We start from the raw sequence: 15996 nt of genomic DNA on the forward strand, positions 1-15996 counted from the left end.
TAATAAAATAACTAAATCAAAGTCATTAACGACATAAACATATGCTCATTGATCCTACCTATTACTAGTCAAATATAAACATGCATTATACTTGACTTATCATTTAATCATACTACTGAATCTCAAACGCATTATATAATCATATAAAAATCAGCTAAACCATCTTAATATAAATTACAAGTACTGAATCAATACATGTTTATTACACCTATTTACAATGCACTGAAATGTCACACCCAAAAATCAATCTATTCAATATATGTTCGGCTATAATAATAAATCAATACACTACCATAAGTTGCCTTCATCAACCGAGTTTATGAAATTAACATCCATCTTCAAAACATACTTAATATATCAACTCATTATATTTTATAAATAAATACTTCCAAACATAACATAAACCATAATTTAATAAAAACACATACACAACCATTAACTTAATCATTTCAAACCATACTTCATATAAACATATGAAATACATTTTTATAACTAAGTTCAAATTATCTATCTCTAGTCGTACCTATTGGTCAAATTTTAACAATGATACAAGCATCACTTAACCCATTTAACGCATACCAAATACCTAACATACATCCAAATTTTAACTCGTTTCCAAGTCAAATTATAAATCTATACATAACACCAAGCATAAATTTATAATCATCTATTCAATTAAGCTATCTTCATAACCAAACATTACAAGCATGATCATTATAAAACATACCTTTAAAATGAGTTAAAACACAACCAGATATACACAACATTAATTTCATAATTAAGCTATTTTCAGATGGCTATCATATATATATATATATATATATACTCCAAAATAAAACATAACACAAACCGGCCTATACATGCCATAGGTTAAAGTTCATACCGAAAACAAACGATACTGTGATCTTCGCTGACGATCCTCGAGCCCGTAACTAGCTTCCAAAATCTATGAAATAGAAAATAAACACACACAGTAAGCTATCAAAGCTTAGTAAGTCATAAGCAAATAAAACATTTAATAACATAATCAACTCAATTAACCAAACCAATTTATGCAATTATAATCACTTATAATTTCAGGCTTACAATTTTATATATAACATATACTTTCATAAACAACTTAACATAGCCGAATATACACTTGTATATATATTACTAATACATTCTCCAATTTCAAAGTCATGTTGGCATGTATATATCCGATTATTCACAAGCATTTATCTAAACATACTCATAGATCAAGCTTTAAAACACTACAGGAAAATAGACTTTTAGCGGCGTTTTTTTTGCCTTTAGCGGCTTTTTTAAGCGTCGCTAATACTTTTAGCGCGTTTTCCCAAGCGCCACAAAAAACGTCATTATATGCAACGCCGCTAAAGACCAGGACTTTTAGCGGCGCTTTTTTAAAAAACACCGCTAAAGACCAGGACCTTTCGCGGCGCTTTTATAAAAACGCCGCTAAAGACCAGGACTTTTCGCGGCGCTTTTTTAAAAAACGCCATGAATTTGCCCAGTTTTGCAACATGTGTTTTTGCACCTATATCCAACCCTCCTGCAAGAAATTCAACCAAAAACAACAAATATACCATGAAATCCAACCAAAACCCGCAAATTTAAATAATACAAAATTATATGAAAAATATATTATATAAATTGTAAATGAATATTCAAAATATTCTTAAAATAATGTTAAAAGTTACAAGAAAACAAATGTTTAAGATGGCGGATTTTGAAATTGCTGGAACATAGTCATCATAGACTGAAGCTGTAGCTGGAGTTCATTGTATTTTCTGTTCTGCTCTGCCTCCCTCGCTGCTGCCTCCGCTCTAAGTTGAGAAATTTGTTCATCTGTGCTAGCTTGTATCAATAATAAAATATATAATTTAATTTCGACCAAAAATATTCTGACTCTACCACTACAAGCAATTTACGCTTAAAAATTTATAAATGTACTAAAACTTCATAGATGACTTTTAACATTAACACAAAAATGGAATCTGAGCTTTTTTTTATGAAGAAGAAAGGAAAGGTATGGGGTGGATGGCTATCCCCTTTCAATATCTAAAGCTTCCAATGCAATCCCTTAAGTTGAGATAATATTTAAAAATAATATATTATTACTATATTGAAATTTAAAAATAAATCATTAATAAAATAAATCAGGCATTAGAAAGTTCAGAACAAACTAACCTTGTCTTTGCTAAACCAACAGAACAACCTGTAATAATCAAGAAATAGTTTTCATTCAATAACAGAGGCAACTAACAAAATTTTGCCTACATCACTATTTAGAGCGCTGATCTGCCAACAATAAGCAAACAAAATTGATGGAATGCCCAAACTAACAACGGCTGACAGATAAGCAACAAAAACAATGAAAACTGAACTTGCTCACTTGAACAGAGATTATTCAATATCAAAAGACACCATCATATGACTAATTGAAGTAAAGAACTGAAAACATTATAAAAATTTATAGAAATGCTGATTATCATAAGTTCATTTGATGGGTAGTCTATTATTCGCAAATCTAAAACATTATCCCTCTTGAGTTTAATATGATTTATGGAATTTAACCAGATGGCCTAAAGAGTTCTAAGGAAGTGCTAATCACTACAGAAAAAGGTCTATGCGTACAAGAAGAAAAATATGTTTTTCCTCACTAGAGTTCCGAAGAAACCCTCATCGTCACAAGAAGGACAATTGACAGTCCACTTCTTTTGTCAACAAGATAATTACCCAAAATAATTGAATGTTTATATTCCCTTAAAGAAACATTGATTAAGATTGGGCAACAGCTATGAGATAGATATCACACATGATATGGCTAGAAAATGAAGTTAACCATTAAATATATGCTTGTATGTATGTACGCACTAAGGGCAAAAATAATCAATTTCAATTCAGAAACTTCAAAACCCATACAGCTAAAAGCCAGCAAGTAACTACCCCAAAAAAGAAAATACAACACATGAAGCTTAACAGGAGAATGATAAATTTAGATCTGATTAACAATTCAGATCCATAAAGTGGTCAAAACTTCACCAAACTAAAGCAAGCATCATAAACTACTTACCAAAGATTGGTCAAGTTCAAGAGATGCTAATGAAACAACTCCAGCAAGTGTTTCAAGTGCTATTCCTACAAGAGTATAACATGGTTAACAAATAACAATCTCACAACTGGATTGAACAATGGATATTAAAAGAAGGTAAACAACTTTATCAAAGACATAACATCAGTGATAGGAGAAAAATGCTAAATGGTGGTTGTGCTGAACATTGTCTTCAAAAAAACAAGTTTTAGAATCTAGAAAAATCTTTAAAAACAGCAAAGGCATTAGATTCAGGATTATTAGAACTAAAGCGCCACCTGCCATCACTCTGGCGTAAAGCCTGAAAACAACTTGTAACATAAAATCAACCATTCATGAAAAACATATATAGCTATACAAATCAGGGCATAGAAGTTGGCTGAAGTGAAAAAGTTTATATAAACATAAGATTAGAAGTTTGAGTCAGTTCAAGTAAAGAGACGCCACAAAGGCAAATGTCTCCATCCCAACAACTTGTCCCACCAAAATGCTTTTTGACTCTAGGCTGAAGTAATAGAATCTGTTCAAACATATGAAATTCAAATCTTCCGAGAATATTTACTACTGGATGACTGATGAATAAAAATCCAAAATGATTAAAAAAACACAACCAATCAGATCGAACAAAAATCTCAATACAGCAACAATTTTTTTTCTCAATCCCATATTATATAAGCTAACAAACATTACTCTTAACACCATAAATAGATCCAATCAGCAGGTTATTAGTAAATAATAATGAACACTATTAACAGCAAAAATTAACAGGATCTTTTCGAAAGTAAAGGACTTTGTTGGCTAAGGTTTCTAGCTCGGATTAAAGTTTTGAACTTGGAAGAGTTTTGAGGTACTAACAAAATCCAAAATCCAACGAAGGAACATGCTATAAAGTCGAAACCAATCTGACATATCGAAATATAAAAAAAATGTTTAGCTCCTCGTTTGTTACTAACAAAATCGTAAAGAATGACCTAAATTTTAAAAGAAAAGTGCAGGAGAAATAGGCACAATTAAATATTCTTCATTAATATTTTAAAGGTCAAGAAATATGATATAAAACTTAACATCGAGATGGAGCTATAGAAACATTACCCGATAGTGTGCTTTTACTCTGTTTCCTTTATGAGCCTGGAATTCACATGATGGAGGCTTATACTGTTAAAAGGTGAGAATGAAATAGTTAATAAGATCACAAGCAATGATTAAACTGACCAAGAAGTTAGAAACAAACAATAACAGTTGATTATCTGTACATAAAAATAACTAAGGTTACCAAATGAAACGGAAAAATGTAAAACCTTACTCTATTTCAACTCTGCATTTCATTTGATTTCATGAAGAAACCTTACTCTGTTTATTCAGAGATAACAGACATGAACCAACCAATACTGCTAACCCTAAATAAACCAAGGCTTCCCTCTGAATTCGAGAAGTGTACCAAAATAAAATCAGTAATTAATTAAAACGAAAGAAAGCTGAACTGCTACAATTTTTTTAAAAATATTAAATCAGAAGACAAGAGACGTTTCAACAATTGATTAGATCTGGAAATTATGACGCAGGATAATTAATAACCGAAAGAATATAATTGGATAAGAAACTTACCTAATGCGAAAAGAACCAACAGAAGCACAATTGGAACCACCTTCAACGCGCAGCTGATACTCATTTTGTTTCACTCTCTCTAACTCCGACTAATTCTCTCTCGACTTATATTCTCTGTAAATTTTGGCGTTGCGATTTTATCTAAAGCAAATGCAATCCGAATACTTAAAATGGGAAAAAGAAATAAGTACAAACTTGTACTTGGGGGATTTGGTTAACGAGCGGGTCACCAAATTGGGTGAGCGGGATTTTGCCTTTTTTAATAAAAAATAATGGCCTTTTGTGGCGTTTTCTAAAAAAAGGCCGGTAATTTTTAGATTTTTTGTGGTTATAGCTCAATTTTTTGCGGCGTTTTACCTAAAAACGCTATTATTGCTCAATTTTAATTTTAATTTATTTTTAACATATTTTTTTCTATTTTTTTCTTTTGAAATTTTTGTGTTGAGATTATCATTTTTTGGATTTTTTTTAAATTTTGAATATTGAACTTTTTAACTGAAATATGGACTAAAATTTTAATTTTTAAATATTAAATTTTTAAGTTTTTTATTTTTGATTTAATCATAGAGATTTTAAAAAATAAATACATCAATATATTTTTATATTGAATAAATATAAATATTTATGTATGCAATATATAAATATAAAATGATGTTATCTCAATAATTGTGTTAATAATTTATAAGAACTAGATTAAATTAAAGTTCATATATACAATTGCACCATGATCCCCATATTTATCCCTAAACACTGAAAACTATAAATATAATTAACTCAACATTTTAAAATTAATACTCTCTTTTATAATAATATAAGAAAATATTTATCATATAAATTAAAAAAACTAATTAATTTAAACCCTAAACTCTTAATCCCTAAACCATAAATATTAAAACATAAACCCTAAATCATGAACCCTTAACCCCTAACCCCTAACCCCTTACACCTAAACCTTAAACCCCAACCCTTGAACCACACTTAAACCATAATCCCTAAACCTTAAAATAATAACTCATAAACATTAAACCCTTAACCATATAACGTAAACCCTAAACTATAATGATAATTAATTCAATATTTTAAAATTAATACTATCTCTTTCACAATTATATAAGAAAATATTTAACATATAAATTAAAAACTAATTGGTCATATACCAAAAATAATTACGGGAAAACGGGGAAAATGATAGATGGGATTACGGGATATTGACTGGAAGGCCCGTGGGAGGGGTGAATCTTGGAGGTGGGAGGGTTTAGGGTTTTAAGGGATATAATTTAGTGTTTATGGTTTTTAAAGTTTAAAGGTTTATTCTTTTAGGGGTTATAGATTAGTGTTTATGATATTTTTTGGGTTTAAGATTTTAGGGGTTATACGACTTTTAGCGGCATTTTACCAAAAGCGCCGCTAATGCTCCGGCTTTTAGCGGCGTTTTACCAAAAGCGCCGCTAATGCTTTGTTTTTTAGTGGCGTTTTACCAAAAACGCAGCTATTTCTCTATTTTTAGAGGCGTTTTAACAAAAAACGCCGGTATTGCTCCGTTTTTAGCGGCGTTTTACTAAAACGCCGCTATTGCTCTGTGTTTTACAATTTTTGCGGCGTTTTTTGATAAAACGCCGCTAAAAATGCCGCTAAAGCCCTATTTTCCTGTAGTGAAATCACACACTTATACCTATCAATACAGCCGAATATGTATTTCATATTCACACATATACTTATAATAGCATTTTGAATTATTTTTATTACATATAAATTAACTAACTTACCATATCGTTAAATAGGTAACCAAATATCACATACCTGACTGTTTTAGCTCATTAAACACATTTATTCATAATTTATCATTGCCCGTTGAACCGTTTGGAATCGAATAGGATGCTCGGATAATCACACATATCGTACAATGCCAACATCCCAGACGTGGTATTACATGTAATCAGATATCGATGCCACTGTCCCAGACAGGGTCTTACACGAATCACATATACGATGCCGATGTCCCAGACATGGTCTTACACGCAATCACATATCGTAAATCCTATGTCATGACTAATGTATCCTAGATATTCCTAAGGTTCGTACAGGGCTTTTCGGACGTCGTAACTCGAGCGAATCGAACTTGAACACATTATTTCAATGCATAATCACATTCGGCAATCTCAATTATAAATCCATAATATTCAAATCAGCATATCAAGTTAATTTACATTCAAAATTAACAACATTTATTTGCTTATAGACTTACCTCGGATATATGCGAACGGTATAAAACGACTATTCAACTATTTTTGTTTTCCCCCGATCCAAGTCCGATTTCTTTGGTTCTTGATCTAAATATATTCAAAATAAAGTAATTCAAATATAATTCCATTCAATTAGTTCAAAAACACATAAATGGAAAAATGACCATTTTGCCCCTAACATTTTACACTTTTTACAATTTAGTCTGAATTGCGCAAAACACAAAATATGCAAAATCTAACAATATCATAGCTAGAGCGAATCTTCCTCATATTCATACAAGTCCAACATTTCATTTATTTCACATTTTAGTCCCTCAATTTATTATTTTTGCAATTTAGTCCTAATTACTCAAATTCATCAAAAATTCCAATACAAAACATATTAATCCAAAACATATCTTTTATAATTCATCATCAAACATCACAAAACACAAATATTCATCAATGACATGACTCAAAATATTCATCAAAATCAGAAATTCTAGCATGGGTCGAATAGTATTCGAAGCAACAATCTCAAAAACATAAAAAATTAACAAAAATTGAGATAGTTACATACCTTAATTTTGGGCAACAATGGCCGAATAACTAAAGCTTTCTTTCTTTTCTTCCTTTTTTTGTTTTGGTCATGCCTTTAAAAAGTTGAAAGCATGTTCTCTTATTTTATGTTTTATTATAATATAACATGTTTATTAATTTACCTATTTAACCTTTATTAACAAATATTCAACCATTATAAAAACATCGCCACTACCGTCCATCTATTTAAATATGGTCAAATTTCCACTTAAACACTTCATATTTAAAAGACATATTCAATTCGGCCATTTTCTATTAAACCATTAAATTTTCATTTTACGCGATTAAGCCTTTTTTTTTAAAATCGGGCATCCAAACGATAAAATTTTAAAACGAAAATTTAGCACACACAAATTCACACATTATAAACACCAAAAATAAGTTTAAAAATTTTTTTTCTAATTGGATCAGTGGTCCCGAAATCACCGTTCCGAATAGGGTCAAAATCGGGCTGTTACAAGATGAATCGAAAAGGTACAAGTTTGAGTAAGTGTTTATTACTTTAGAATATCTTGTTTTGGAAAAAATTAAAACTCTAGTTTTTCCCTATATTTATTTTCTGCTACATTTTCCAAACTCGTTTTTTCCAACAACCAGCTCACAGAATTCTCTACTTTTCCAACTCAAAACTCATAATCACCGCTCCATGCAGAGCTTCCCGTAATTATCTCTTCTTTGGAGCAACCAAAGATGAAGATGAAGAAGAGAAGAAAATTACTCAAAATTGATAAGAATTCCCCCATGAATTGTAACACCCCTAACCCTTATTCGTTGCTAGAACAGGGTTACAGAGCGTTACCAGAACATACAAAAACATTTTACACATAATTTATGTAAATTACTATTCGTTAGTCGAGATCATTCAAAACGTCCCTTAATTGGACCCTCGAGGCCCAATACGAGCATTAGAATCAAGTCGGGACTAAATCAGGAACTCAGGGAATTTTTTGCAAAATTCCAAAATTTCCCAAGGTGTAGGGCTCACACGCCTGTGTGGTCCAAGGGACACGCTCGTGTGACTCTGGGACACGCCCGTGTTCAACCCCATGTAACTCTCTGACTTGCAAACACGGCCATGCCACATGCCCGTGTGCTAGGCTGTGTGGTTAATTAATTCAATTCGAAATTAGGTGCAGGTTTCACATGGCCAAGACACACGCCCGTGTTCTAGGTCGTGTAGCACACACGGCTGAGACACACGCCTGTGTCTCTGCCCGTGTGCTCAATTCTGAGCATTCTATTTCTCAAAATTAAGGTGCAGGGAACACACTGCCACACTACATGCCCGTGACACACGACTAAGACACACGCCCGTGTGGACAAAATAAAGCCATTCCTAGCTTCATTTCTCACCCCCAATATTTGCCATAATCCTACACCACATCTTGCATTCATAACCCAACAAATCCAAGCATTTTATTCAAGTTAATTCTATCATTTAACATGATACATCATCACATACAATTACTAACCATCTCAAGCATTCTAATCAAGCATATTCCATCCATCATCATGTCATATCATTTCATGCATACATGTTTACAATCTTGCTTTAGTTATGTCCTCATGTTAGACATAATTTGAACAACTACTTAACATGTATGTGGCTAACATAATATGACATTACAAGTATATCAAAACAATCATTACTAGCCATTCCAATAGATAGATTACAAGCATCGTTTATGTTTACATGCCAATATAGCCAACATATCCTATACATGCCATTACAACCGCAATTGAATTACAATACTATATCAACATGGGCTGATGCATAGTGTGAGTGATCTCCGCCAAGCTTCCAATCCAACGAGTTTCTGATTACTCTAAAATAAGGGAAAATAAATAGAGTAAGCATAAAATGCTTAGTAAGTTCGTATAACACGGTACTTAACTTACCATTCATCCTATTTGAGGTAATTAAGTAAGGTATAATCAACCACTTTGATCTCAAGCCCTACACACATCCCCATTACCCTTGTTAGTCATATATTCCATAGTAATATCAAGACATGTATGGGCTCAACAATAATCAAGTTTCCAAGCACATATGCTTTCTACATCATGTATTCATTCAACATATATAATTCATCTCATTATTTCGAGTATAATTTCATAATAGTTCATTTCGAGTTCAGATCATTTCGCGTCAGAACTTTACACATATTACTCGGAATATCAAAGTCACGATTAGTACACTCTAGGTGTACAAGTCTATAATCAACAATGAACATTCTCATCAAATAGTTTCCATGTACAAATATCATCATTTCATATTTCATATATCACTTGTCACATATCATCATTTTCTTGGATTTCATGTAATATTTTTTTTCATGTCATATTTCCATATCATATACACCATTCCATGTCAATTTGTCTTAAATTTATATTTGCCCCTGTCAGAACCTTGCCCGTTGAATTTATTTGAATTATCGATGGATACATAAGTAGTACACTCGAGGCGTACGAATTAGAATACATCAATTCATATTCAATGGTACCCATAAGGTGCTATTTTAGGGAGTACACTCTCGAGCCACATATATATACACTACAGAATTTCCAGTCCAGGCTAAATCCTTTTATGACATATGCTCTAAAGAGCTTGATCTGGATTACCCGTCCGGGCTAAATTCAATCCATAATATATGCTCGAGAGGACTTATATCAGTATTACACATCCGGGCTAAACCCTATCAGAATCAAGGTCAAAGGATTACTCATCCAAGCTAAATCCTATTCGCAACAAATGCAAGACCTCTTCTGTTTTGGGAAATCACATATCCATCGATTTTCCATTTATTCAACCGGGGTTTAAACACTTTTCAAGCATTATCAGGCATTTTATTATTTCATACCTCTGTAAAATTTATGTAATCCAAGTAAAACACATTCCACATTCATGTCAAGCATACAAGTAACATTTTATTCATTTACCATTTTATCGTTCATTTTCATTTATCGGGCTATATCGAGTAGGTGATCAATTTCACATATTTGTGACATTGATAAAATTCACAAACACAACATTTAAATCAAGCATAAAAACATATGCAATTTAGTTACACGAACTTACCTCGACAAAGGTTCATGTACTTAAAATCTACTAATCCGACATTTTTCTCATTCCTCATTCTAACTCCGAATTTGGTCTATCTAGATCTATACGAGTGAATTTAACATTAATTTATCATTTTTTACATTCATATGGACTAAATTTAACATTAATCTATACAAGTAAATTTAACATTAATTTATCATATTTTACATTCATATGGACTAAATTTTCATCCTAGGAAAATTACTATTTTGCCCCTAACTTTTCCATAAATTCTATTTTCGTCCCTAGGCTCGGAAAATGAAACTTGTGCAAATTACTCCATATTCCAAGCCTAACCAAAGCCCAATTACAAATTTTACAGCACATGTATTCATAATGTTTCATAATTTTTCATCAAATTTACAACTTTTTTATTTTAGTCCTTAAATCATGTTTTCATCAAAAATCATTTTGTAAAAGTTGTTTATCTATCAATAATCTTTCATTTCCTACCATAAATTTCTAATTTCCAACATATACATCCATGGCCCATTTTCATACTTTGATAACTTTTCAAATTAATCTCCCAAATAGAGAGATTAAGCTATCTCGATTCTAAAAATATCAAAATTACTAAAAACGGGACAAGGAAACTTACCCAATTTGGCCATGAAAGTCTATTCTCTCTCTCCTAGGGTTTCCATGTTTATTTTGAGGAAGAAGATGAGAAAATATGGTTTTTATTTTCTTTTCATCTTTTTAATTAATTAATATTTTCACTTTCTAATTTAGTCCCTAGCCTTTTTCTCATTTTCCATGGACGAATCATCCAAAAATATCTACACACTTTTTATTAATGGTCTAATTTCCATATAAGAACCTTAATTTTTGAATTCCATAGCTATTTGTTCCTTCTAGCTACTAGAATCCAACTTTTTCATTTTATGCGATTTGGTCCTTCTCGTAATTAAGCACATTGTCGGTAAAATTTTCTTCTCAAAATTTTCACACGACATTTCTAGTATAATATGGATCATATAATAAAATAAAAATAAATTTTATTTTTCAGCTTGGATTTGTGGTCCCGAGACCACTGTTCCTATTTCACCAAAATTAGGCTGTTACGGGAATTCACTTCTTAGTTATTTATCGCGCAACTTGCACAATCTTCAACCATATAGAGACCATCCATTGATAATCATTTTGTCTCCCACTAAGGAGTCAGTTGATTCTAATCCAACTAAACCAAGTTTAGAACTCAACTATGTCCAAATCAGCCTCTAAATTTTCTTGATTTTTCAGATCAATTTATGGTTTCTTTTAATTTAGCCCCGATTTATTTTCGAACTTAACAAAAATCGGGTGTGACATTAGCTATATAGTTAATTTTTTTATATTATGGACTAAATTAAATAAATTGAAAGTTTTTAAGAAATTATGCTATAGATTAAAAGTGCGCCTAACGAATTAATATAAAATCTAATTTTGATTCGGTACAAAAGATATGAGCATTTTAGATATAGGGAATAAAATGGATAAAATGCAAACTATGTTAATTATAAACATATTCATCAAGTATGCAAATCTTTACGGTTAGATCCTTAATTCATTTGTCACCTTTAGTACTTAATTATAAACATTGTAAAATTACAATATAATATTAAATATAGATTCACAATTCAATCACAATCAATACATAAAAGTACATAACTGTACCCTCTGAGCTTACAAGGTACAAACAACAACAATTGAAGTGCTATAGACTAATATGCAATTTTTCTTTTTTCCTCGATTATTTATTGGTTGGTTCAAATCTTGATCTATACAGTAATTCATTTCAAATTATCAATTCTAACTATCTTATAACAGCTTATTTAAGGCATATGACAACTTAATTTCATTTTACACAATTTCCCTAAAGTTTCATATTTTATTTAATTTAGTCCCTAAAATTGAAATAGCTATATCTTTAAAATTCAAGCTTTGTTTTACAATCTGATTTCAATTCCATCCCTGTACAGCCCTCTAAATTCAATAATTATAGAAATTTCTTACCATATTTTGAAATATTTTTGTTTTAGTCCCTACATTCAAAATTAACAATTTTACTTTACAAATTAATTCTTATTCATATATAAACATCAAACCTAATCAAATAATATCAATTTTATCAAGATTCCATCAATGATAATCGAGTTACAACGATTTCAAATAACATAACATTTACGAAAAATGGACTAAAATAACATTCCCATGCAAAGCTTGGAAGCTTGGCTGATCCTCTCTTTAATGGATAAATTTTGAAGATAGGAAGAAGAAAATATGATAATGGCCACCTTTACTTTTGTTTAGTTTTATTTTTTTTTCTTAATTTTAACATTAATTTAACATTAAAAATAACATGATTTTACTAAATAATAAGCATTAACCGTCCACTATAATGCAAATAATGGTTAATTTCCTATTAGACCTTTGAAAAATTATTAACTAAGCATTTTAACCAATAAAAATCAATGGTGATCAACTTTATGATTTTTATGATTTAGTTCTTATACCAATTAACCACTAATTTGACCGAAGTATTTATCCAAAATATAATTTTTCAATATAATAATTCCATAAATATTTAATAAAAATATTTACAGCCTCAATTTATGAAAATGAGATCCCGATACCTCAATTTTCAAACCACTGACTTTAAAGTCAAACCATTTGTATTTTAACTAACTGTTTAATTAATAAATTTATCATATCAAAATCTAATATAACACTATAAAAACCTCGTAAATATTATTAAATAATATTAACTAACGCGGTCATCGAAATACGAAGTTCTGAAACCACTTTTTGGTACTACTGAAAAACGAGTTGTTTTAAATTATACTTATGTGTTTTATTTTCAAATCATGTTAGTATATGGATTTGTTTATTTTCATGCACAAGTCTTAGATAAAAGCTATAAAATTTTCTCAGTCAAGCATCCAACTTACCAGCTCAACTCGAAAGTCATTACGATCTTATTTTGTATGTATATTTAGTTTTGTGGTCATATGGCATATAGTTAGATTAGTAGGCTTGTTGCCTACATTAGTGTTTTTTCACTTTTGGTAAGTGCCCCATAATGTTATAATGGTTATATTTTATCTTTTGATTAATAGCTAGTTATGCTTGATTATGTGAGTTTGAATGTCCAAATTGGTTAATTTAGTAACGATGAATTCGAGGTTATGTTTAGGTGATGTTTGAATATATCTAGATAGGTTTATTTGATGATTATGTTTTGTGGTAAGTATAGAATTTTGACTATTGGATCATTAAGTCTCAAGATAAAAAGAACATGTTTCGAGACCGTTTGAATAAATTTCACCCAGTATTACATTCATGAGCCTAATGTCTCGAGGCATATCTATTTAGTCTTGAGACTTGTGGCCTTTGTCTTGAGGCAGAAGAACATCGAAGTTAAAATAACTTTGCCCTATTCCAAGTCTCAAGACCAGAACCCTTTGTCTCGAGACATCCAAATATTAAAGCAAAAATAGGAAAATAAGGGAAGATGGTCTCGAGACCAAGCCTTGAAACATGAAGTTCATTGTCACAAGACATGCTAATATTATAGTTTAATTTATAACTTCTTCATAAATTATATATAATATATACATGCAAATAGATCTCAATTATTAATTTTTAATTTTTTCATAAATTACATTAATGGAAATATATTTACATGAAAATATATCTCAATTCCTACTTGAACGTCCTATTCACATTTCAAAACATCCCGTAATAGCATATTTTTCTTTGGTTCAAATACACAATCGTGATTCCTGCACGAAATACAAATAACATTTTTACCCTAATTAATAATAAACTAAAATAATAATTATAAAAAATAACATTTTTACCCTTAAATTAAAAATAAATTATTAAATGAAAATTTATTATTAAATAATATTTTAATATTATAATAATATGTAATAACATTAAACAAAATAGTTTTAAATAACCTATTTAAATCTTAATAACATATATTAATATCTTAAAAATCATATATTAAAATAATATTTTTACCCTAATTAATAATAATTTTTCATTTTATAATTTATTTTTAATTTGTATTTCTTTAAAAAAATTACATTTTCAGATTTTATGCATATTTTAGTTTATTTTGCGGATCTTGGAACTAAGTTTAGGGGTTAATAATTTTTTCAAAAAAAAATTAGGAGTTTGATGAGAATTTTTAAAAATAATTGGATAAAAATTTCAATAAAAAATCATAATTTTCCAAAATTTCGGAGGCCCCTCTAATCAATTCGCCTCTAGCTATTACATCTTTATTCCATTCAACCAAGCCAAATAATTATTATATCTACTCCATTTTATTACAACCTTCACATAAGACCATTCTATTACAACTTTACTTTATTATAGTAAATTAAATATAACGTAATCTTAGACCAACCAAATAAAATTAATTTCAAATAGTAAAATAGATAAAAATATTTTTTTAATTTTAAAGATGATTTTTTAATTTTGTTATCTGGTTTAAATTTAACTTAAATCGAAAATAACTTTTTAAAAGAAATACAAATTATTTATATATTTAAAATCTGAAAATATCGTAGGATGTTAATTTGATCCACAAATTCGTGATTTTTGAACAGTGGCACATAAGTATGTTGACAAAGTTGGCTAAATTTACAGTCAGAATCAGCTGCTCTGACCAAAAAAAAAAAAAAAAGAAATAGCAGACTTTTCTTGTACATCATATTCCCCATAGCCTTATAACGTAATGTCGAAGATTGATGGCTTTTTTTTCTTAGTGACAAGAACCACACAGGAACTGGCATTGTTGCCATCATAAACTCAGTACACCATAGCTTTTGGTTTGTTTTTGACAACTTAGAAACAAAGGAGAGTAGCATCACGTCACTGTTTCTTTCGGCATTCATTGTATTGCTTTAAGTCTAAATGCCGGCTGTTTTGGCTACCACCCATTTTTACCCACGTTTTTCTCTATGCCTACCCGTCCTATTAATTAAATACTTTGTTCAGTCAATCACGTTTCATGCTTTCCATATTTGAAGCATCTAACGAAGAAAGAAAACCAGGGACTGAATCAAATCCCATTTACACCACAGTACACTTTCATCCAATTAGGTAAATTATTCTTTTCTTTCACTCCTCTATCTTCTCCATTAGTGGCCAAATAAATTATTTTAAACATTAATCGTTAAGCACTTCAATAATTTCCAATCATTCAACATCAAATTGCGTGTGGATATAGGATCTCTCCACTTTTTTCTGTCATATATATATATAATATATGTATGATGGCTAAAGAGAATATGATTAATAGGTGGGATGATGATAAAATTATTATGTATTAAGAGATAGATTATATTATATTTTTTATTAAGAAATAGGTAAATTAA

The 15996-nt window shown here is 30.1% G+C and overlaps 1 long non-coding RNA gene across 4 annotated transcripts; it reads right to left on the reverse strand.

Moving 5' to 3' along the window:
• Positions 1 to 5004, reverse strand: LOC107888767 (uncharacterized). 4 transcript variants are annotated; one of them, XR_005901622.1, is made up of 6 exons: positions 4700 to 4938; positions 4398 to 4513; positions 4187 to 4249; positions 3077 to 3141; positions 2191 to 2218; positions 1 to 1857 (listed from the first exon to the last, which is right to left on the reverse strand). It is a non-coding gene; the product is annotated as an uncharacterized lncRNA (long non-coding RNA). The 4 variants fall into 4 exon arrangements; XR_001681482.2 differs by lacking the exon at positions 4398 to 4513 and having other exon boundaries at positions 1 to 946; positions 1701 to 1857; positions 4700 to 4930; XR_005901624.1 differs by lacking the exon at positions 4398 to 4513 and having other exon boundaries at positions 4700 to 5004.
• Between the last annotated feature and the right edge of the window lie 10992 nt (positions 5005 to 15996).

This window comes from Gossypium hirsutum, chromosome A09, assembly GCF_007990345.1.
Source record: "Gossypium hirsutum isolate 1008001.06 chromosome A09, Gossypium_hirsutum_v2.1, whole genome shotgun sequence".
NCBI classification, from domain to species: Eukaryota; Viridiplantae; Streptophyta; class Magnoliopsida; order Malvales; family Malvaceae; genus Gossypium; species Gossypium hirsutum.